The sequence below is a fragment of the Oratosquilla oratoria genome, chromosome 9 (assembly GCF_046742065.1).
Source record: "Oratosquilla oratoria isolate Oo_2021 chromosome 9, ASM4674206v1, whole genome shotgun sequence".
NCBI lineage: Eukaryota > Metazoa > Arthropoda > Malacostraca > Stomatopoda > Squillidae > Oratosquilla > Oratosquilla oratoria.
Window position 1 is genome coordinate 44084231 of NC_134785.1, and position 23022 is coordinate 44107252.

The window sequence follows — 23022 nt, forward strand, 5'->3', positions numbered from 1 at the left end:
AAACACAACGGGTGTTGGGAAGAAAAACCGACATAAGATTACGTATCCGAACATTCCCTCAGCTATTCGGCCTGTTCCGCACTCTGAAGAAGTACCTGTTCCAGTTTTCAAAGGCTTGCCTTCATTGGACGATAAAGACATTGGACATGATACAAGCCAGCAAGACAGTAACTGTTGTGACAGTGAATTGTCAGAAAAGTGTTCACAATCGGAGGACTGTTCTTCAGACACTGAACCTTTCCCCGTCCCTAAGCCTCTTCCCCAGGCTGAACTGAATGATTTAGTGCGGGATTTAGGTCTTTCAAAGAAAGCAGCAGAGCTTTTGGCATCAAGATTACAAGGCAGAAATTTTGTTGATCACTCTGTTAAAGTATCATATTTCAGAAAGCGTGACCAGCTTTTTGTGACCTTCTTTTCAAAAGACAGACAGTTTGTTTACTGCCATGACATCCCAGGGCTTCTCAAAGAACTGGGTGTACCTTACTATAGTCCTGCTGAATGGAGACTCTTTTTAGACAGTTCAAAACGCAGTCTAAAGTGTGTTCTTTTACATAATGGCAATGTTTATGGAGCAGTACCTGTCGGTCACTCAGTGCATTTGCGGGAAGACTATGATGATATGAGAATGGTCATGGACTTATTAAAGTATCATGAGCACAATTGGATAATTTGTGTAGACTTAAAGATGGTCAACTTTCTTCTTGGACAACAGAAAGGTTTCACCAAGTTTCCATGTTTCCTCTGTATGTGGGACAGCCGAGCACGAGACAGACATTGGGTCCAGAGGGACTGGCCTATTCGTGACACCCTTGAAGCAGGCATGCCAAATATCATACAAGACCCAATTGTAAACAGAGATAAGATCATCTTTCCTCCTCTTCACATCAAATTAGGTTTGATGAAACAATTTGTCAAGGCACTGGAAACCGAGGGTGAATGTTTCCAACACATCATCACAGCTTTACCAGGGTTATCATTTGAGAAGACCAAAGCAGGCGTGTTTGATGGCCCACAGATTCGAACCCTAATTCGTGATGATCAGTTTGTTGCTAAGATGAGCGCTTTAGAAAGGGCAGTATGGTTATCCTTTGTGGCAGTCGTTCAGAACTTCCTTGGAAACAATAAGGCGGAGAACTACAGTGAACTTGTGAACAGAATGCTCCTCGCTTTTCGTGATCTCGGGTGCAACATGAGCATCAAGCTTCATTTTTTGAACAGCCACCTTGATCAGTTACCTGACAACCTGGGGGCTGTGAGTGACGAACAAGGAGAACGATTCCACCAAGACCTAAAGATCATGGAAGAACGCTACCAAGGGCGCTGGGACAAAAGTATGATGGCTGACTACTGCTGGAGCATTAAACTAAATTGCCCAGATGAAATGTACAAACGCAAATGTTACAAACGCAAATTCCTGCCTGAAAAAAATACACAAAGAAATTGATAAACTTCCATCAGCTGTGGTGATGTTCTGAAGGATGCTAATCTAACTTTGGGATAGATGTTCTGTTAATGTTCTGTTTCTTTTGCCTTAATAAATGTACAGAAATGGCTTTCATACTGTTTTAAGATTCAAGTGAACAAAAGAATTGTGGCTGATATTGCAATTTCCTATAATAACGAAAATTTGAAAAATAAATAAAAATGTCAAATTGCATAAAATCTGTAGCTTGCAGACAAAACCCGACTTCAGATTTGAAATCAGCACACTCAAGTTGACTATAGAAAAGTCTTTTTTTAAATGCAACAAAATGAGTGTTCCCCAGTGTTATCGAACCTTGATGTCAGGAAATCATACAGACCATACGGAATTGCAAATTTGAAATTGGATACTAAAAGAATGTGAAGAAGAATTAATGGACAAAATATATACCATAATAAGTTGCTCACTCAAAGAAGGAAAAATATATAAAGGAGGAAACAAAAAAGAACCAACAAATTACAGACCGGTCTTCCTTACAAGTACTGTAGCCAAAATTTGTGATTTTTGTCTTCAAAAATAGATGGATGAAATACTCGGAAGAAAACAATTTGGATTCAGACAGGGAAGATCATGTGCTATAAACTTAATTCGTTTCTATTCAAGACTAATAGATATAATACAAGAAAGGGACGGATGTGCTGATTGTATTTTCCTAGATTTACAAAAAGTTTTCGACAAAGTACAAAAAATATATATATATATATATATATATATATATATATATACCTATATATATATATATATATGTGTGTGTGTGTGTCGACAAAGGTGAATGCAAGGGTAGTGGGTCAGGGATTGGAGATGGTTAGAGAAAATGGAGAAAAGTGGGAGGTGAGCCAGCTGTTGTTTGCGGACGACACTGCGCTTGTGGCAGGATCGGAGGAGGGATTGAGGAAGCTGGTGGCAGAGTTTGGGAGAGTATGTGATAGAAGAAAGCTAAAGATAAATGTGGGTAAATGTAAGGTGATGAGATGTACAAGGGGTGAAAGTGGCAGTAGACTGGAAGTGAACATTAAGGGAGAGCGACTGGAGGAAGTGGATAGTTTTAGATACTTGGGTGCAAATGTAGCAGGAAAAGGTGGTGTGAAGGTGGAGGTAGAATGTAGATTGAGAGAAGCGAGTAAATGTCTTGGTGGATTAAAGAGTGTAATGAGGAATAGACATTTAGGAATGGATGCGAAGAGGAGACTGTATGAAGGAGTGATTGTGCCAACAGCACTGTATGGGGCAGAAACGTGGAACATAAGAGAAGAAGAGAGAAGGAGTTTGAATGTGTTTGAGATGAGGTGTCTGAGAAGTATGGTAGGGGTTACTAGGATGGATAGAGTGAGAAATGAGGAGGTGAGGAGGAGAACAGGGGTGAAAAAGGAGCTGGGAGATAGGGTTGATGAAAGAATATTAGGATGGTTTGGACACATGGAAAGAATGAGTGAAGAAAGACTAGTAAAAGAGGTATGGAAGGCAGATGTGGAGGGAATGAACATGAGGGGACGTCCTAGGATGAGGTGGATGGATGGGGTGAAGGGGACTTTGGGGAAGAGGAGAATGTCTGTTGAGGAAGGAAGGGAGAGGACGGAAGACAGCGGTGAGTGGAAAATGGTTGTGTGTGGATGATGATGTGATTGCATGAGGAGGAATGGGCGGGGGGGGGGGTGAGGTAGTATGTGTGAGCAAATTTTGACGCAGCCCGAAGGGATTTCTCCCCGTCCTCTCCTTATATGCAAGGGGGGACGGAGAGGGGGGGGGGTCGCCGATTAAATGAAGCGGCCTTGCTGTGGATGTGCTGTGTCTTGCGACACTGCTTCTGACCCAGGGCGGTGGGCAAGGTGCAGGGATGACCCGTCATCCAGGAGGTGCTCAGATGAGAGGGAGGGTGGGAGAGGTGTGGAGTTATTTAGGGATGAAATGGGTGGGAGTATTTTTATGCCTTTCCCTTTTTGGCTACCTCCCTTGTAAGGGGGAAAAAGCCTTGGTATATGTATGAATATATATATATATATATATATATATATATATATATATATATATATATATATATATATATATATATATATATAAGACTGGAAAACATAAGAGAGATACAAGGTAAATTACTAAACTTGATGGAGGATTTCTTGCATGGCAGAAAAACGAGAGTAGTGCTCAGAGAAAAGAGTTCAGCTTAGGAGTAGGTGATTAGTGGAGTTCCACAGGGATCGGTATTGGGTCCAATAATATTCGCTATTTATGTAAATGGCATGGATGAAGATGTGGATTACTACATGAGCTTCTTTGCAGATTATGCTAAATTGCTGAGGAAAGTGAATAGAGAAACAGATTGTGAATCACTACAGACAGACCTAGACTCCATATGTAACGAAAGTTACATATGGAGAGAACAGGGTGGAGATGATCACAATAAGATTCGTAGATAATGACATGAGAATCAGAAAGTTTGCAGTGATTTATGTGCCCCCCAAAACGCGATCTTGGAGAGAGATTATTCCAAAATGTTAGATGATACGAGACTTTCATTAAACGAGATGCTGAAGGATAGAAGTGACGCGGTACTTATGGGAGTTATTAACTGCAAAGGAATATATTGGGAGGAGATGACAGTGAAAGGTTGAGATCAATGGGGATTTTTTTTTTTACTCGACATGACTGTTGAACATACAATGATACCAGTGGCGGATCCAGGATAAAAATTGGGGGGGGGGGCTAACCTGAATTCCTTCCTCTGAGTAGTCTGATGTATCAGAAGTCTGAGGTATACTTAACTTAATAATGTTTTTCAGATTTTTCTGTATTTTAGACATATATAACAGAATGTATATTCGTTTTATACTGTTACACGCTTGTGCTAGTCAGTGATAAGGCACTGGCACGCGTATACTCTCGCATAGAGAGAAATTATTGCAGGATCCGTGTGTAGTGTTAGTGCACATGGACTCATGGAAGTAATAAAAAATAAAAGTAGCCTTAAAAACAGAAATACAAACAAAAACGTGTATGAACTTCTGAACCTGTTAATAAAAGTATCTAAATTACATTAATAATACACAGCATTGTTCATGGGATCTCACACGAACATCAACCTCCTGTTTTTTTTAGGCAAATACATTGATTACACTGTCTATTTCAATATTGATTTCATTGATAACGCCGAGTAGCGCCAGGCCGTTGAGGCGATCTTGACCCATAGTATTCCTTAGGTAGGTCTTCAGTCGCTTCAGGGTTGAAAATGAACGCTCGGCCTCTGCGTTCGAGACTGGGAGCGTGATCAAAACTCGGAGGAGCTTGGCCAGGTTCGGATACATTCGGGTCTGGGCGTGGGCCAGGGCATCTCCAATGGATTCGAACTTCATTGTTGTTGAATACCAGCGCTCTGCTTCCGCCTTCACGAAGCTCAAGGTCTCGATGTCAGCCTCATAAACCTTTGCCGCTTCCAGTACAGCAGCAGCATCTCCGTCAGCGCTGCTGAGCAGATTCTTGATCTTGAAGCCAACAGGAATAGTATCATTCCCGAACCGGGTCTGCAGCTCAGTCAATACATGGTCGAGGAATGGGACATATACAGATCTTCGGTAATACTCCTCAGCTGTCTGGAAGGGTAAATTCGCTCGCTGCGTTTGGCGCTTGCAAACTCGAGGCACAGGAATGGTGTCGTATGATGAACCGATCTCCTGGAGGAGCCCCTCTGCCTTCTTGAAGATGTCCTGGAAGCTGGTCAGTGCACCTTCCCGGGTCTTGTTTAGATGCGTCACCACATCACCAATCGTAGCGTACGCTGACACTAGATCGACCATAGGGGACTGCAGGGCTCGGCTCGGCTCCACAGTGTGAGCTAGCACAGACTCAGCGACGGCGAGACCAATCAGAAAGCGCGGCTCTCGGATTGCTATTAGTAGTAGTCCCGCCGTCGCGTCCGATTTGCTCTCATTCTCCAGAAAGATGGCAATAACTGGCAGGAATTCCATAAACACAATGACTGAGTCGTGTCGCTCAACCCATCTAGTAGCGCAGAGGCTGACCAGCTTCTTCCGCTTCGTGGACGTGTGGTCTTTTACGAGCTCAGTAAACCTCATCGAGCGCATGTTTGAGGAATAGATGTAGTTATACACCTCGCTGGGAGTCTGGAGAGCGAGCTTTACCTCCTTGGTGTCACAGGCCCTGGTCAAGACGAGGTTGAGACGATGACTGAAACAATGAATCGTCTTTGCGAGCGGGTATTCTCGCACTACCACAGCTGCACACCCGCGAAACTTTCCCATCATGGCACTGGCACCATCAAAACAGAGGCCACGGCAGTTGCCCATGTTGAGGCCGGCTCTCTTTACTGTGCTAAGCAGGGGGTGAGCCAGGCCTTCCCCAGTCAGATCCTTGGCGTGAACAAAGCCAAGGAAGTCCTCCCTTAGCTGACCCCCGCTGAAGTGACGGACGCAAATGGTGGCCTGTTCTTTCCCTGAAACGTCGGTCGTCTCGTCCATCATGATGGCGAAGACTCCAGAAACTGATGATACCACCTTCTCTTGCACCAATCGCCCTGCAAACAAGGATATTTAACCACCGGACCTGGCAAAACATCAGAAAGTACTAAAATCGATTAAATGACATCCTTACAATGATTCATGGAAGAACAAATTGGGGGGGGGGGCTTCAGCCCCCTCAGCCCCCCCCCCTGGATCCGCGCCTGAATGATACAAAGGGTAAAAGAAAACACTAGATTTAGAAATAATAAAGAACCATCGAGGCTAGATTTATTCTTTATGTCAGAACCTGAAATTGTAGACAAAATCGAATACAGATACCAATTGCGAAGAGTGTACTATTTGAGATAGAACTAAAGGAGGAAATATATATAGAAAGAAATGAGAAACACAGAAAAGAAAGACTGATGTATAGTAAAACGGACTTTGAGAAATTAAGGATTTTTCGCAAAGCGAGCTGGGAAAAATTCTACAATGAAGAAACACAAATGGAAGAAAAATGGATGATTCTGATGAAAATCTATAAACAAGGAGTGAATACATATATCCCAAAGCAAAAACAAGAAAAATTATATATCAAATGCTGGTTTAACAGGAAGTTCAGCAAAACGAAAAATAGAAGAGATAAAACTTGGAAAAGATGGAGAAAAGACAAAACACCTGGAAAGTGGCAAATGTATATTAATCAAAGGAATGATTATGTAAAAATACACAGGGAAGGAAAAAGAAACTATGGAAAAAGACATAATAGCAAATGTAAGGATAAACCAAAACTATTCTATAGATGTGTGAATGGTAAACTGGAAAACAAACAGGAAATAGTGAAACTACGCCAAGGAAATATGGAATACACAGAGGATACAGAAATGGCCGAAGTCATGAGTAAGCACTTCAAGTCAGTTTTCACTAGAGAAAATGTAAAACCTCGGGATGAAGGAAGAGAAGTAACCCCCCCCCTCCCCTTTGAGGGAAATAACAGTATCACGGAAAGAAATAATGGACCAAATAATGAACCTTGATGTCAGAAAATCGCACGGCCCGGATGGAATAGTAAACTGCATGGATACTAAAAGAATGTGAAGAACTAATTGACAAAATGTATAATATAATAAGTTGCTCACTCAAAGAAGGATAAATACCAGACGACTGGAAAATTGCTGATATAGTATCAATTCATAAAGGAGAAAATAAGGAAGACCCAACAAATAACAGACCGGTTTCCCTTACAAGCACGGTAGCCAAAAATTTGTGAAAATTTTGATAAAAAGTAGAAGGATAAAACATATGGAGAACAATATACTAAATCCAAGACAATTCGGTTTTAGACAGGGACGATCATGTACCATAATTTTCATCTGTTTTTACTCAAGACTACTAGATATAATACAGGAAAGGAACGGGTGGGCTGATTGCGACTTCCTAGGTCTACAAAAAGCTTTTGACGCAGTCCCTCACAAAGAACTGTTAAGAAAACTGGAAACCATATGAGGAATACAAGGTAAAATCCTGAAATGGATGGAGGACTTTTTGTAGGGAAGAAAAATGAGAGTAGTACTAAGAGAGAAAAGTTCTACTTAGGAAGAGGTGATTAGTGGAGTTCCACAAGGATCAGTATTGGATTTAATAATGTTTGCTATTTCTGTGAATGACATGGACGAGGGTGTAGAATGTTACATGAGCTTTGCAGATGACGCAAAACTGTTCAAGAAAGTGGGTACTGAAACGGATTGTGACTCATTGCAGAGAGATCTGAACAGGGTTTGGGAATGGAGTCAATGGTGGTAAGTGGACTTCAACATTAAGAAATGTAGCATGATGGAATTTGGACAATATAAAATTGGTGCAAAGGAAGTAAAGAAAGTGGGATATGAAAAGACCTGGGAGTAATCATTACAAAGGATATGTCCCCTGACAAACAGATAAACAAAGTTGTCAGCGAAATTTATAACTTGCTGAGATCAATAATAGTGGCTTTTACTTACTTGAACGAAGAAATGGTAAAGAAAACATTAGTCACACTGATAAGGCCTAAATTGGAGTAAGCAGCGACACTATGGTCACCCAGTACTAAAAAGAATATAAGGAAAATTGAGAGAATCCAGAGAGCAACTACGAAGATGGCCCGAGCACTATTAGATCTGTCATATGGAGACAGCTTTTCAAAACTAGAATTACTGACTCTGAAACAAAGAAGAGAAAGAGGTGACTTGCTGACCATCTACATAATTATGAAAGGTATAGAAGTCCTGGATAGATAAGACTTACTAAATTGGGATAAGAGAAACACAAGAGGACATGGAAACTCAAAAGGGACATTTATAGAAGAGACCTGAAAAAGAACGGCTTTCCCCACAGAATAGTGGATTATGGAACACACTTGACGAAACAATAGTGTGTGCAAAAACAATACACGAATTTAAGGACAAATTAGACAAGGCGAGATACAGACGGGACACTACGAGGATAGCTCCCCTTCCCGTAAAATACAACTAGGTGAATACACGCACATACCCTGTCGTCGATCGTCAGCCTGTCAACACGTCAGAATCAGCTCTCTTGGGGACTACATTAAAAAGCAGGACCTTTCATCAGTGCTACAATATCAGGATACCCAGTTTCTGTTGAATGGGAAGGGGGAGTGCTTCTGGATACCCGCGGTAAGCTAATATAGTGAAAATTAGTGAATATTGAAAGAAAATGGAAGAAAATTAGAATAGGCCAGATGAGACCACTGGTGGCGAGCAGCGAAACGAAATGTATACAAGAGGTCAGACGTCGCTCTTCGCTCCAATTCTCTCAACAGCGCCCATCAATCTTCGCCGGCCGGTCGCGGCGGAGATTTTTCTCCTTTGCTGCTGACTGGTCTGGCACAAACCTGACCTCTTCGTTGACGCTGGCAAGCGGGCTTACAGCAAAGACAAATACACACGTTTCCCGAGTCAAGTAATTCTCTGCTTTCAGAGTTGTGCTCGGAAGGAAAGAGAGACTCACACACACATTCGCTGGCTCAGCAGAGGTCGGTCGTCGCCCTTCACTCGATCTCTCAGCCAACGCCCATAATTCTTCGTCGGTCGGTCGTCGCCCTTCACTCGATCTCTCAGCCAACGCCCATAATTCTTCGTCGGCCGGTCGTGGGGGAGGGGTTTCATCATGTCGACCGGTCCGACACACGCCTGGCTTCTTCGCTGACGCTGGCTAGCGGGTTTACCCTTCTGACATATACACATGTTTCCCGAGTCACGTAGTTCTCTACTTTCAGAGTTGTGCTTGGAAGAAAAGAGATACACAAATCAACACTCACCCCCCACCCCCGAACTGCTATCGGATCCACTCTCTTGACTACGCTTCGGATATCACCCCTTGCCTCGTTAGAGGCCAAACACCCATTACCTTACCTGGGGTTAATCAGGAATGTGCTTTGCCTCATCTTGGGCTAATCAGGAACGTGCTCTGCCTTACCTGGGGTTAATCAGGAACGCGCTTTGCCTAGCTTGGGGTTAATCAGCAACGCCACACGCGGAAAGTAAACCCTAAAGCCCATGGCATAGGAGGAAAAGTGTTAGAATGGATTAGAGCTTGGATCAGTAACAGAAAACTGCGGGTCACCATAAATGGAGTAAACTCCAGGTGGGGCAATGTTACTAGTGGGGTTTCCTAGGGCTCGGTTTTGGGTCCCTTGTTGTTCATTATGTACATAAACGACTTAGACGATGGGATAGATAGTGATGTTAGTAAGTTTGCGGACGACACTAAAATAGGACGCCTAATTAGGTCAGGAGACGACGTAGAGATTCTGCAGGATGATCATAACAAATTGTTCACATGGTCGGTGAAATGGCAAATGAACTTCAATATCTATAAGTGTAGCGTGTTAAACGTAGGGCTACACAACCCCGAAAATAGATACAGCTTAGATAACACGCTTTTAGAGAATACTGAGTGCGGGAGAGATTTGGGAGTTCTAGTAAGTCCGGAACTTAAAACCAGGAAACAGTGCATTAGCACCAGGAATAAAGCTAATAGAGCATTAGGTTTCATTGCTAGGACGGCAACGAATAGAAGGGCAGAGGTAATTATCAAACTCTATCCTTGACTATGCGGTACAGTTTTGGTCGCCGTCCTACAGAATGAACATCAGTTCACTAGAATCAGTACAGAGAAGAATGACCAAAATGATACATGGACTCAGAAATTTGCCTAACAAAGAGAGGCTTAGGCACCTTAACTTACACTCTCTGGAAAGAAGCAGAGTGCGGGGTGATCTAATAGAGGTGTTCAAGTGGATCAAAGGCTTTAGCAAGGGTGATGCAAACAAGGTCATTATATTAAGACAACAGGACAGGACTCACAGTGATGGATTTAAACTGGATAAATTTAGATTTAAGAAGGAAATGGGCAAGAATTGGTTTAATAATAGGGTGGTCAACGAATGGAATAGACTTAGTAACCATGTAGTGAGCGCTGAAACTATCAGTTGTTTTAAGAAACTATTAGACAACTTTATGGATGGGGATGACAGGTGGTGATGGATATGGAGCTGCCTAGTGTAGGCCTTATGGTCTAGCTATCTAATAAATTCGGGAAAAAGATTCCCACGGGCTTTTAAGGTGAGCCCGTTTGGAGGGTGATTCTGTGTATGAGTGTGTGTGGTTTGCCACACACACTCATACAACCACGAGATGTGCATACATATGTGATATACAGTATGTATGCACATCCCAATGAATGCACCCTTTCCTAACAATAATAGTGCATGTAATCAGAAAATAAAATTAACATGATAAATATTTAAAGAGGGGGCTGACACTCCACCAGCCGACGCAGTTCATATTCGCTAAAGCAGGTGGCTGCATAGGCGGCGCACAAGACCCTCAGATGTTGTCGGAGGCCCTCTCCTCAGAAAAGCAGTTGCGGGGCAATGCTGGAGGTAATGCTTAAGGGTGGCTTCAGGGTGGCTGCAATGGTGGCATCTTCTTTCTTCAGGTGTTAGATTTCTTTTTATTTGCCAGAAACAACGGTCCTTCAGCCGCAGACGGAAGAGCAGAATTTCCACTTTTCTAGGTGTGGAGCGAGGAAGTACAAGGGGCTCGTAGTCTGTGACTGCCCTGTACCACCTCGCCCTTTCTGATACCTCTGCCTCCAGTCTGTGTTGAAGGAACCGTTGTACCTGGTTATGAGCCCTCGTGCGTATGCACAACTGATTTCTGCTGAGAGGGACGACAACATCGACTTCGGGTCTTTGGCGCGCCGCTTCTGCTGCGGCATCGGCTAGCTCGTTTCCTGGGACGCCTACATGGCTCGGCACCCAGTTGAGCGTAACACTCCTGCCTTGCTGATGTAGCTTCAGCAGGAGTGCTAGGATGGAGGTCAGTAGGCGTACATTGTCGCTGGGCTGTGTCGTATCTAAGCTGCCTAGCAGAGACTGTGAGTCCGTGTGGATCACCACAGGACTAGTTCTAGATATTAGAGCATGCTCTAACGCTCCTTGAACCGCTATGGCTTCAGCTTGGAGAGTGGACGCATTATCAGATACTCTCCTGCCAAAGGTCAAACCATTAGTCACAAAAGCAGCCCCCGCACTACGAGGCCTGTTGGGGTCCACGGAACCATCCGTATAATAGACCGCCATTCCAGGTGTCGACAGTGCGCGGATGCCTTGTAGGGCCTGCGCTAATATCACAAGTGGACTGGCCAGCTCAAACGCCTTTTCCAAATCCAAAAAGACCACGATGGGCGGTGTGCCACTGACAGCATTGAGGAGTGTTGCTATACTGTTTGCTGTGCCAGTGCCCTTGCAATAAGCATGTATATGCTCATGCATTGGGCCCAGTTCCCACAGCAGCCTGTTTAGCACTATCCTCTCCGCTGTCTTCCCCATGCAGCTTGTCAGGCTGATGGGGCGATAGGCGCCAGGTTCCTTTGACTTTGGAACTGGCGTTATGATTGCCGTCTTCCAGGCTGTTGGTAGCTTGCCAGTCCTCCAAGACGCGTTAATCACCCTTAGAAGTGCCTCATCACCCGCTTAAAGTGGGGCAGCATGGAATAGGTGACGAGGTCCTCTCCAGGTGCCGTGTCTGAGCTGGTCTTGTGTGTGACCCGTTGCTCCTGAAGCGTAAAGCTAGTGTCAGTATCATCCGACCGACTCATCATGTCCTTAACATCATGGCGCATCACTCCTTAGAGGTCCTGCAGTGTGTCTTGAACACACTGCGGGAGTGAGGTGCTGCTGGAACGAGAGACAAACTCCTGCACCAGCCGCTGCGCCTCAGCATCAGGGGCATGATGAGCGCGTCGCGGTTGAGTCCTGCCAGTTGTTCTACGGAGCTTAGATCACAGCTCTGCTAGGGAGGTGTGAGCGTTAAAGCCCTCACACCATTCAAGAAACTTTACTCGTCTGGCATCTGCAGCCGTGACATGTGCGTCATGGACTGCAGCGCGCAAGTTGGCCAAATTGGCTTGAGTTCGGCGCCGTCGGAAAACACGCCTAAGCATGTTCACCCGATGGTTGGCCTCTCTTACCTTGGGGGTATAATACCAACTGTTCTTATGTTCCCTGGGGGACTGGCGAGTCTTTGGGATGGCTCTGTTGGCAGCCACCTGAAGGGCTGCAGAAAAGTCAGCCTCTAACGTTTCCACGTCCTGTGGTGGAACGTAAGAAGCTGCCCATTCTTCAACAGATCTCTCAAAGGCCGGCCAGTTGGCCAGAGCAGTCTTCCACCTGGGAACAGGTAATACAGCTGGTATGGGTGGTGCATCCCGTATGTGCACAGAGACACCGAAGTGATCACTAGTGACACTAGGATGCACCTCCCAGGTTACCCTAGGGAGGAGAGTAGCCGTCGCCAAGGTCAGATCAAGTCGTCCACCTTGCACGTGCGTTGGATTACCATCATTCAACAACGCAATGTCAGGGCATTCATCTATTATGGAACTTAAGTGGCGCCCACCGACCTTGGACCTTTTGGGCGATATCAACATTGTATGGTGGGCGTTGAAGTCCCCTCCTATGATGAGGAGCCTGCCCGCAGCAAGAGCACACACTTCTCCAAGGTCCAGTTCCGCACTATGGCCCCTGTATATGTTACAGATGGTTTACGTTTCGTGGGCTCGATGGAGTCGAACCGCAAAAACTTCTACACCATCTCCACATGATACAGGGTCCATAATTTCACTAGAGGGGATAGATGATTTGACTAAGATCATGCACCCCCTAGTATTGGTTATGCGAGGGAGGGTGAAGATGCGATATCCCGGAAATCGCACCTCATCGCTCACCAATGTCTCTTGGAGAAGTATATCATAATCATACTCTTGCGCAAGCGCAAGGAGATACGAGTTTTTACTGCGGAACCCGTTTATGTTCCACTGTAGCAACCTTAACTGACTATTGAACAGGGCGACTTTCTTCCCTGTCGAGTTCCATTACGTCATCATCTTGTCCTCCTCGGTCAGAAGACAAGATGGGTTGCGACTTTTGAACAGTGGAAACATTTTCCTCCTCATCAGAAGAGGAGTCTTCAAGCCGAAGAGCGCACTGGCGTTGGGACTTAGCAGCAAGCGCTTTCCTCGTCTTCAATGATGCTGTGGGTGTTGCTTTGCCAATGGTAAAAGTGGGTGTGGTTGGCTTGGGGGAAGTGGAAGGGGAGGAGGAGGAGGTAGAGGCGGAGGAGGCAGGGGAGGAGGAGGAGGAGGAGGAGGAGGAGGTGGAAGATGAAGAGGTGGAGAGGGAGGGAGTCCTCTCCTTTCGCCTAGGGTTTTTGGAGGGGGTTTCTTTTCTTTTTTAATAGGTTGAGCACATTCGTGACAGCCTTATTCACCATGTCTAGTGTCTTCTCTGCATCACTTTCCCCTAGGGTACTTGTGATCCCAGCGACGACACCAGTCACAATCAGACTGATATCATCTTCCCGCAGGGGGATGACATCAGACGGATATTGAGGTGGAGGGGGCTGCCGTTCCTGTGCTCGTGGGGTTGGTGCTGGGGGCGTGGGCGTGGGCTTTGGCGTGGGCTTGGGTTTGGGCGTGGGGGCTTTTTTGGGAGCTGGCTGTTTTCGAGTAGGTGTATGTGTAGTATCTGTTTTAAGTGCGGGAAAGTGTTCCTGATTGTTCAGATCAGGAGCTCTGGCTGTAGGTGGCTGTGGTACGGTGGGAGAGTGCTTCCTGCTGCCCCATACAAATGTACCGGGGGGGGGGCAGGTATGAATTCCCGTTGCTTCTCTGTCCTCTCCTTACAGGCAATGGCCTGAGCTTTACGCACTGAACAAGAAGTATTCCAGGCGTGGTGCTTCTTGCCACAATTGGGGCACTTGGCAACAGTCTCCGTGCCAGCCTTAAACTTGTTAAGACAATTCTCGGTGGCATGAGACATGCTGCAAATGCCGCATTTAGGTTGCTTAGCAGTGCACCGCGCCTGGTGATGACCATAACGTTGACACTTTAGCAACGGAGAGGATCAGGGATGTACGTTCGTACATCATAGCTGCCATATATCCCCAGGTCAATTCTACAAAGGATTTACAAAGGATTACAAAGGCGGAGCATGCCGACAGGAGACCTTTTGATCCATATCTAGGTCGGATGCGAAAAAAATCATATTAATAATAAAATAATAAATAAAAACTATGATAATGTAAATAACAAATAAAATACATAAATAAATGCATAGGTACAGTTAAATAATAAACAAACAGGTAAATAGTAAATAATAATAAATTGACATATAACTAATAATAAATGCAAATCAGACAGACAAATGATAACAAAACAAAAACAAATAATATTAGATAAATTATAATCATTACAGCATCTTAGGTATTTATCTAAATGATTCTTAAAGCTTCGAACTGAACTACATTGCACTACCTGTGAAGTTCTATTAAATGGTTCACCTTTAAATGGTGATCAAGATCTGGCGTGTGGGCTTCTTATCTCAGCGGCGCATTCTCGTGGCTCCAATTACCTGACTGTGGTCTTCAATGGCTTCAGTCATGTGCAGGTCGGGTAATCGTGTACCACGAGTCTGTGCCGCTTGTCCTCGGGATTAAGTCGCTCCAGGGTCAGAGGCTTGCCATCCAATGATGTAATTGCCTCCAACTCCTCAATGAGTTGGTAACTGCTTGGTAACAGTGGCAAGTTACCATCGCCAAGGGGCCGGAGGGATACAAGTTTGCCGTGGAGGGGGCCTTTCTCCAAAGCTCTTACCACCTTAAAAGCTGTGTCGTATCCTGCCGAGGGTACGACCTTGAACGTGGGGAGCTTGCCACCCTTGTTACGAGGAGGGACCACCGCCACAGCAGTTTCATCATCAGATGGAGGCTCTGATCCTGGGGCGCAGCGCCGTCTTTTCGGTACGCCAGTCATGGTATCAGTATCCGCCATGGCGGTACTGATAACGCTAAACGTTGTCTCGGTACGGTTATGTGAAAAAACGTAAATCTAGGGGGGAGGGGGGCGGGCGCTCACGAGCGCGTCGGTACTATGTCGCTTAACGCACGAAACCTGTCTATCTCGCAACAATCAACGAATACGAGGCCCGAGTGCGCCTAGATGCGCGAGACCGGGCTATTCTTCACGAAGGGTTCCCCTCTCTTGTCGTATAGGCAAGTTTAAAGACCACACGGGCTATGCCGATCGTACTAAGAGAGTCATGTGGGACATAATCCTGCCAGAGCGAGATTCCACGAGAAGAGGGAATTAACTCGGGTAGCAGTACTTTCGATTCAATTTATGAGGTTTGGCACGTCAAACAGAGCTAGAGACTAGGGTGAATGACGGCACAAAAGGCGTATCTTCAATGGTGAGGCGATCCAGCGTGGATTTTCTCTCCATGGAATCTATCTTATTTCTGCCTTATGGTCTCTTTCAGTCTCCTTCATTCTTATGTTCTTATGTACTCCCTTCTCGTAAGATTTATACGCATACCTCTCACGAACATAACCACGCCCCACGCACAAACATCTACACGTGCTTTTTCTTCGACGAAATTTCGCTTCCTTTTTAATTTTCTCTTATACTACATCTTCTCATTTCAGTTTACTTCCCACTAAAGATGTTTCAGTTTTTCAACCTTTCTCTATTACTACGCCTCCTACCATTTTCTCAACTTTTGGTGATTCTAATAGTAGGTATCGGCACCGCCGTCCAAGTTCCCTGCCCGTTTCTCCCGAACCACTACCATCGATTGCCCCTTAGTTTACCGCCGAGGTAGTCCATAACCCAAGAGCATAGAGACCCCACTAGAAATAAGAAGACAATTAGATAACTACGAAGAAAGACCATTTTCGAGCTTTCTGACCAGAAAAAGAATTGGCTGAGGTAAAACGTGAAAATGAGGATTTGAAAAGCAAAGATACCGCAAATAATGCAACTATAAAAGGTGAATGAACAAATGCCAGAAAAAATGGAGGAAGTATAGACAAGGAAAAAATATTACATCTCACGAAAAAGATATCATTTAAAGAAATTGTTCAGCAACAAATTCAAGAGAAAACTAAGGAAACAGTCGTTCAGGTAATCACAGAAAAGGGACATTTGATGAGAGATATGGTAGACAAAAAGAAGTGTATAGTAGTATTTGGTCTAAAAAAAGATAGATTCGTGAGAGAAAAAGAAGAGAAAGATTTAGCAATAGATGTTTTGGGAGTAAAACAAGATAAAGAGCAAGAATTATAGAAGGAAATAGAGGAAGTGCGTAGTATAGGAAGGTATGTAGAAGGAAATTGACCCATAAAGATCAAGTAAGGTCACAAAGGGCAGCGGAAGAGATACTAGCAAGAAGTTGAGTACTATAAAGATGTATGGATAAAAAGAGAACCTGTTCGTTCCTTCCTTGGACTTGCAGGATACTATCGTGCATTCATTAAAAACTTTGCTTCAGTTGCTTCCCCTCTCACTCGCCTCCTCAAGAGGGACTCTTCCTTCCAGTGGCGTGATGTTCACCAGGAAAGTTTTGATTCCTTGAAGCTTGCACTTACTGATTATAGTCTCCCCTTTACTATTTGTACAGATGCTTCTGGTACAGGCATTGGAGCTGTACTCATGCAACAAGTAGATGGATGTAGACCTCATGTTATTGCATATGCTAGTCGCATTCTTAATAAGCCAGAGTCCCGTTACTCTGTTACTCATTTAGAAGCCCTGGCAGTGGTGTGGGCTTTAAAGCATTTCCGTGATATCATTTTTGGATATCCTATTACAGTCTACACGGACCACACTGCTGTCACTCAGCTTTTCAAGGGCAAAAATCTTTCAGGCCGCCTAGCCAGATGGTTCCTCACGATTGAGGAATTCAATCCAACCCTTAAACATATCCCAGGGCGTGCAAACAACGTTGCTGATGCACTTTCACGTAATATCCCTGTTGCTGCTGTTACAGTAATTGACAACTTCTCCCTGAAGGATCTGGCCAAAGCCCAGCGTGAAGACCCTGTTTGGTCTGCTGTCATATGCTTTGGAGTCTGGTGATGATACCACCTTACCAGCTTTACCGGTACCTCTGTCCCAATTTTCCTTGCAGGACAGGGTTCTCATTCGTAATGTGGAAATGTTTGAGCAGGATGTGGCACAGCTAGTGATCCCTGAGTCTCTAGTTCCCGTTGTTTTGTCCCTTGCTCATGATGCCCCTCAGGGCGGTCACCCAGGTCTTGACAAAACTCTGGCTATGGCGCGTAAGAAGTATTATTGGCCTAAAATGCGACTAGACATTACCTCTCATGTAGCCCGGTGTAGTTCTTGTGCCCAGAACAAAGGTTCTACGCGCACTGCTCTCATCTTGGAGTACCCTACTCCTTCTCGCCCTTTTCAAACAGTGGCTATAGACCTTTTGCAACTGCCTCGTAGCACTCAAGGTTCTGTGTATGTCCTTGTGTGTGTGGACCACTTTAGTCGTTTTGTAATATTAGCTCCCTTACGTAACAAGTCTGCACCAGTTGTAGCCCATGCTTTAGTTTCTCATGTTTTGTGTCCATACACTACTCCTTCGGTGCTCCTAAGTGACAATGGTACTGAATTTAGGAACGAGGTTTTGGCAAGTATTTGTGAACGTTACGGCATCACACAAACATTCGTGACTGCTTACCATCCGGCGTCCAATGGTCTTGTAGAGAGGACGAATAGGAAAATTCTAGATATACTCAGACACGTTGCTAGTAACTTTCATGAATCTTGGGAAGATTGGCTTCCCCATGTCAGTGCTTGTATTAATAGCACCATTAATGTTTCTACGGGCAAAACGCCTCATTATGTCATCTATGGAGTTGAAAAACGGCTCCCTTATGATGTGATTGACAGCCCTGCTCGTCCCCTCTACAATTTTGATGACTATGGTCAATTCCAGAGTCACACGTTGCATGCCATTTATGACTCTGTGGAAGAAAAACGATGTTTCCAAGGCCGAAATGTTGAAACACCAACATATTCGTGCAAAGCCTGTTACCATCGTTGTTGGTGATCATGTTTATAAGAGCATGCCTGACCGCCAATCTAAGTTGAATTGTAAATTTACAGGCCCCTTTTTGGTTACTGAGAAGTTGCATCCCAACAAATTCAGGGTCTTTGATCCTTCACAGGGACTGAGCGAAGTGGTGCATGTGGACAGACTTATGGCCACTCAGGTGCCCATACCGGCGTTTACCCGGCCTCCTTCAAGGCCCACTGTACAAACTATTCCTGTATCAGCCCCTCATAATTATAATCTCCGTTCAAGGGGTTCTGTGTCTTCATAACTGAATATGTACAGTGTTTATGTTGTTACTTATGTTTGCCTTGACCTGTACTTTGTGTTTTTTTCTTTCTGTAAGTGTATTGATTTGTGTACCTCTTGTTTAGCCATTAAGTGTCATGTCCCGGACGTCCGGCAATTGCTCTCTTTTGTATTTTGGTTAACTGGCGCTAGTTCTTATTTAATTTTGTTGTATGTGTTTCTTATGTACCTTCATTATGTTGTATGTGATTCTTATGTATATATTCTTGTATTCTTGTTTATGTATTAGGGTGTGCTAATGTTATTCTTTTCCACACTTTTGTATTCACCTTTGTATGTGTGTGGACTGTGTTATGTTTGCTTTTGTCTTGCCTGGTCATTTCTTTTTGTTTGCTCGGTGGGGTCACCGAGTGGTGGTGGCCAAGCTATGTAATGGTGGTATAGAATATTCTTTGTGTGTTGTACCTACGTATTTGTAATATTGTTTATTTATTATTATTGTGAGATATGACATTATATACATTATATATTATACATTATGTTATATACATTATTGTGAGAACCAAGTGTTCATTTGAGCGTGAATGTTTTCCCGCCAAGTCAGAGCTTAGTCGCGTCGCTTAGCGTCAGTCTTGATTCTGCTTACGAAGCGACAGCACGCTTGTATTTGTAGTGCTTGTAACTAATACAATATTTTGTAAATTGACTGTTTCATTGGCCACCCCGATACATATGGAAAAGAGGATACACGAGGAAAGAGAGAAAAGACATTAAGAAGCGAAGCTAAAAAAGAAAAAAGAAAAAAAAAAAAAAAAAATGGAGCCTGAGGAAAAAAAGTTCATTTGGAGAGTGTTAGACATGAGACTGAAAAAAGGACATCTTCAAGAAAAGGAAATAAAAGGAACAAAGAAAGAGATGGAGAGTGCAGAAAGTTAAAAGTGGTTTAATTTCAGGAATAGTTGAACCTAATGATTACTTGTCAGAAGCAAAACCAGACATAATGGCAATTGTAGAGACAAAAAGAAGGGGTCCATTATCATCTAATAGTGTTAGAAATGGATTATATTATCACTTCTCTTTTTTTGTACCTCTCATATGATTCTCTAGTCCTATCTTGTAACCAATCCGTGAAAGCTCGCTTCTTCTCTTCTACAACCTTCTTTGTTTCCTCATCCCACCACTCACAACCCTTCCTTCCATTTCCTCCCATCCTCCTTGTTCCACACACTATTTTTGCACACCTTGTGACTCCCTACTTGAAAAATCCCAATTCCTCCTCCACTCCTAGTTCTACTCTATCTTTCATTCCCTCCCACTCTTTTCTCAGCTTCTTGTACTCCTCCTTTTCTTTCTCATTTAAGCATTTTACTCTAAGGACCTCTTTACCTTTTGTTCCTTTCCTCTTTCTCCATCTATCCTCCACTCTCAACTTACCTTCCACCAAAAAATGATCTGATATTCTCCCACTCTCTCCCCTTACGAGTAGCACATGTACATCCTTAACTCTTCCTACTATACTCCTAGTTAACACTATATAGTCCATTAACACTCTATCTACCACCCTTCCATCCACCACCCTCTCCCATGTGTACTTATGCTTGACTTTCTTCCTAAACACTGTATATGCTATCTTCAATTCTATTTCTAGACACATCACCATCAACTCTCCACTATGATTTCTTCCTGGAACTCCACAATTCCCAACCACTCCATCTATTAGTTCATTTCCTACCCTAGCATTAAGATCTCCCAATACAACTACATTGACATTTCTCCCTAATCCCTCTATGTACCCATTTAAATCCACCCAAAAAGCCTCCCTTTCCTCTACACTCTTCTTACTACCAGGCCCATATGCACTTACAAAAACCTACATCTTCCTTCCCAGTTTCACCTTCATCCATATTAATTTCGAAGAAACCTCCTTCCACTGAGAAAGGGATCTAGGAGTAAATATCTCTAACGACATGGCACCAGACAAACATGTCAACAAATTAATCGGAGAAACTTTCAACTTATTAAGATCTATGAAAGTGGCCTTTGACTACATGGATGAAGAGATGGTAAAGAAAATACTAGTTACACTGGTAAGACCAAAATTGGAATATGCAGCATCTGTATGGACACCTAGTATAAAAAACAAAACAAAAAAACAAAGAAACTAGAAAGAATTCAAAGAACAACGACAAAGAAGGCACCAACAATTTGCAATTTGACATATGAACCAGGGTTGCGGAGTCGGAGTCGGAGTCGAAGTCGGAGTCGGATTTCTAAGAGTACTACGAGTCGGAGTCGGAGTCGGATTTTTTTTTACCCGACTCCGACTCCTTATTCCATTATTCCAAGTTTAAAAAATCTAAAAAAAAAAAAAAAAAAAAAGATATGTTTTGTGTTGAGAAAATTTAAAAACCATCCAGTATTGAATATTTTTATAGCTAGTTACAGGATATACATTTATAGAAGTTTCCAGAATGTAGTTTGTATTAATGTGTCGTGGGTTTGGTTCGATATGGACAAGCCAGGAAAAATGAGACTCACAATAACACTAAAACTAAGGTTTAATGGTTAATATGCTCGGAGGGAACGGACGTAGTCTCGTTGGGAGAAGGTCCGGAGTGAAGGCCTCATCAAGCGTCGTGGCTGTGGGCGAAGAGCCACAGGAGGGAATGAAAAGACTTGCTGGCGGCTTGCTGGAGCGAACTGGTCCCGAGGCAGCTTGCTGGGGAGAACTGGTCCCAAGGCCTCTTGCTGGAGAGAACTGCTGCTTGGGGTTGAGCCCGGGAAAGAACTCGGTAGAGAAGTCGGGAGAGATCTGAATTCTGAATTCATAGGAAAGACCACCCGCTTGCGCGGGATCGGTTTTTGTGGAAGGGGAAGAATGTCTGTAAGAAAATGAAAAGATAGTAGTGTATAAAAGAGGGCTATTGCCACCGGGCGATTTAGCGAGCGATTAGGGGCTGTTGGTGGTCGTGGCTCGGGAGAAATGGACTGGGAGCTTGGACGGCGGCGCCGTCGCCGGGATTAAAAACAGATTACAATCACCAAAAGTTCAGAAAATGGTAGGAGGCGTAGTAGTAAAGGTGGAAGAACGGAAAAATCTTTAGTGGGAGGTAAACTGAAATGAGAAGATGTAGTATAAGAGAAAGTTCGAAAGGAAGCGAATTTTAGTCGAAGAAAAAGTAAGTGCAGATGTTTGTGCGTGGGTCGTGGCTATGTTCGTGAGAGGTGTGTGTGTGTATCTTACGGGAAGTGAGTAGAGTTCACTTCCCGCGTGTAGAGCGCGTTCCTGATTAGCTCCAGGTAAGGCATGACTCTCCTGCTTTTCCCCAGGTTGGGTTTGAGTTGTTTGTGTATGCTTGTAGCCTGTCAATTAATGGGCTACATGCAATATTATTATAACTATTATTATTATTATTATTATTTCATTATTATTGCTATCACCAGTCAAAGCTGGTGAAGGGGTGTATTATTAATAGGTACGGTTATTCACGTCTTATCGTGTACACCGCAAGTGGGACGGGCGCAGCTGACAGATAGTCTGTACGGTGTGGTCTAGGTGTAATGTGTTGTATCTGGATTCTGGATTCTGGATTCCAAGGAAAGACCACCTCGCTTGCGCGGGATCGGGTTTTGTGGGAGGGGAAGAATGTCTGTTAGAAAATGAAAAGATAGTAGTGTATAAAAGAGGGCTATTGCCACCGGGCGAATTGCGAGCGATTAGGGGCTAGTTTGTTGTCGTGGCTTTAGGAGAACTGGGCTAGGAACTTGGACGGTGGCGCCAATGCCGGGAGGAAGAGCATATTATATCACCAACGAAAGTTTGGAAAATGGTAGGAGACGTAGTAGGAGAGAAAGGGGGAAAAACGGAAAAATCTTTAGTGGGAGGTAAACTGAAATGAGAAGATGTAGTATAAGAGAAAGTGAGAAAGGAAACGAATTTTAGTCGAAGAAAAAGGAAGTGTATATGTTTGTGCGTGGGATGCGGCTATGTTCGTGAGAGGTGTATGTGTGTAATTTACGGTTAGTGAGTAGATTTCACTTCCCGCGTGTAGAGGGCGTTCCTGATTAGCCCCAGGTAAGGCATGAGAATTCCTGTTTTACCCCAGGTCGGGTTTGAATAGCGATATTATTATTATTATCATTATTATTACCATTACTATTATTATTATTACATTATTGCGGTTATCACCAGTCAAGCTGGTGAAGGGGTGTGTTACTTGTAGGTGCGGTTATACACGTTTTATCGTGTACACCGCACGTGGGACGGGCGCAGCTGACAGATAGTCTGTACGGTGTGGTCTAGGTGTAATATGTTGTATCAGATGTTTGTGTTTGGCGTGCAGTTTTTCTAGGTGTCTTGAGTGAAGTTT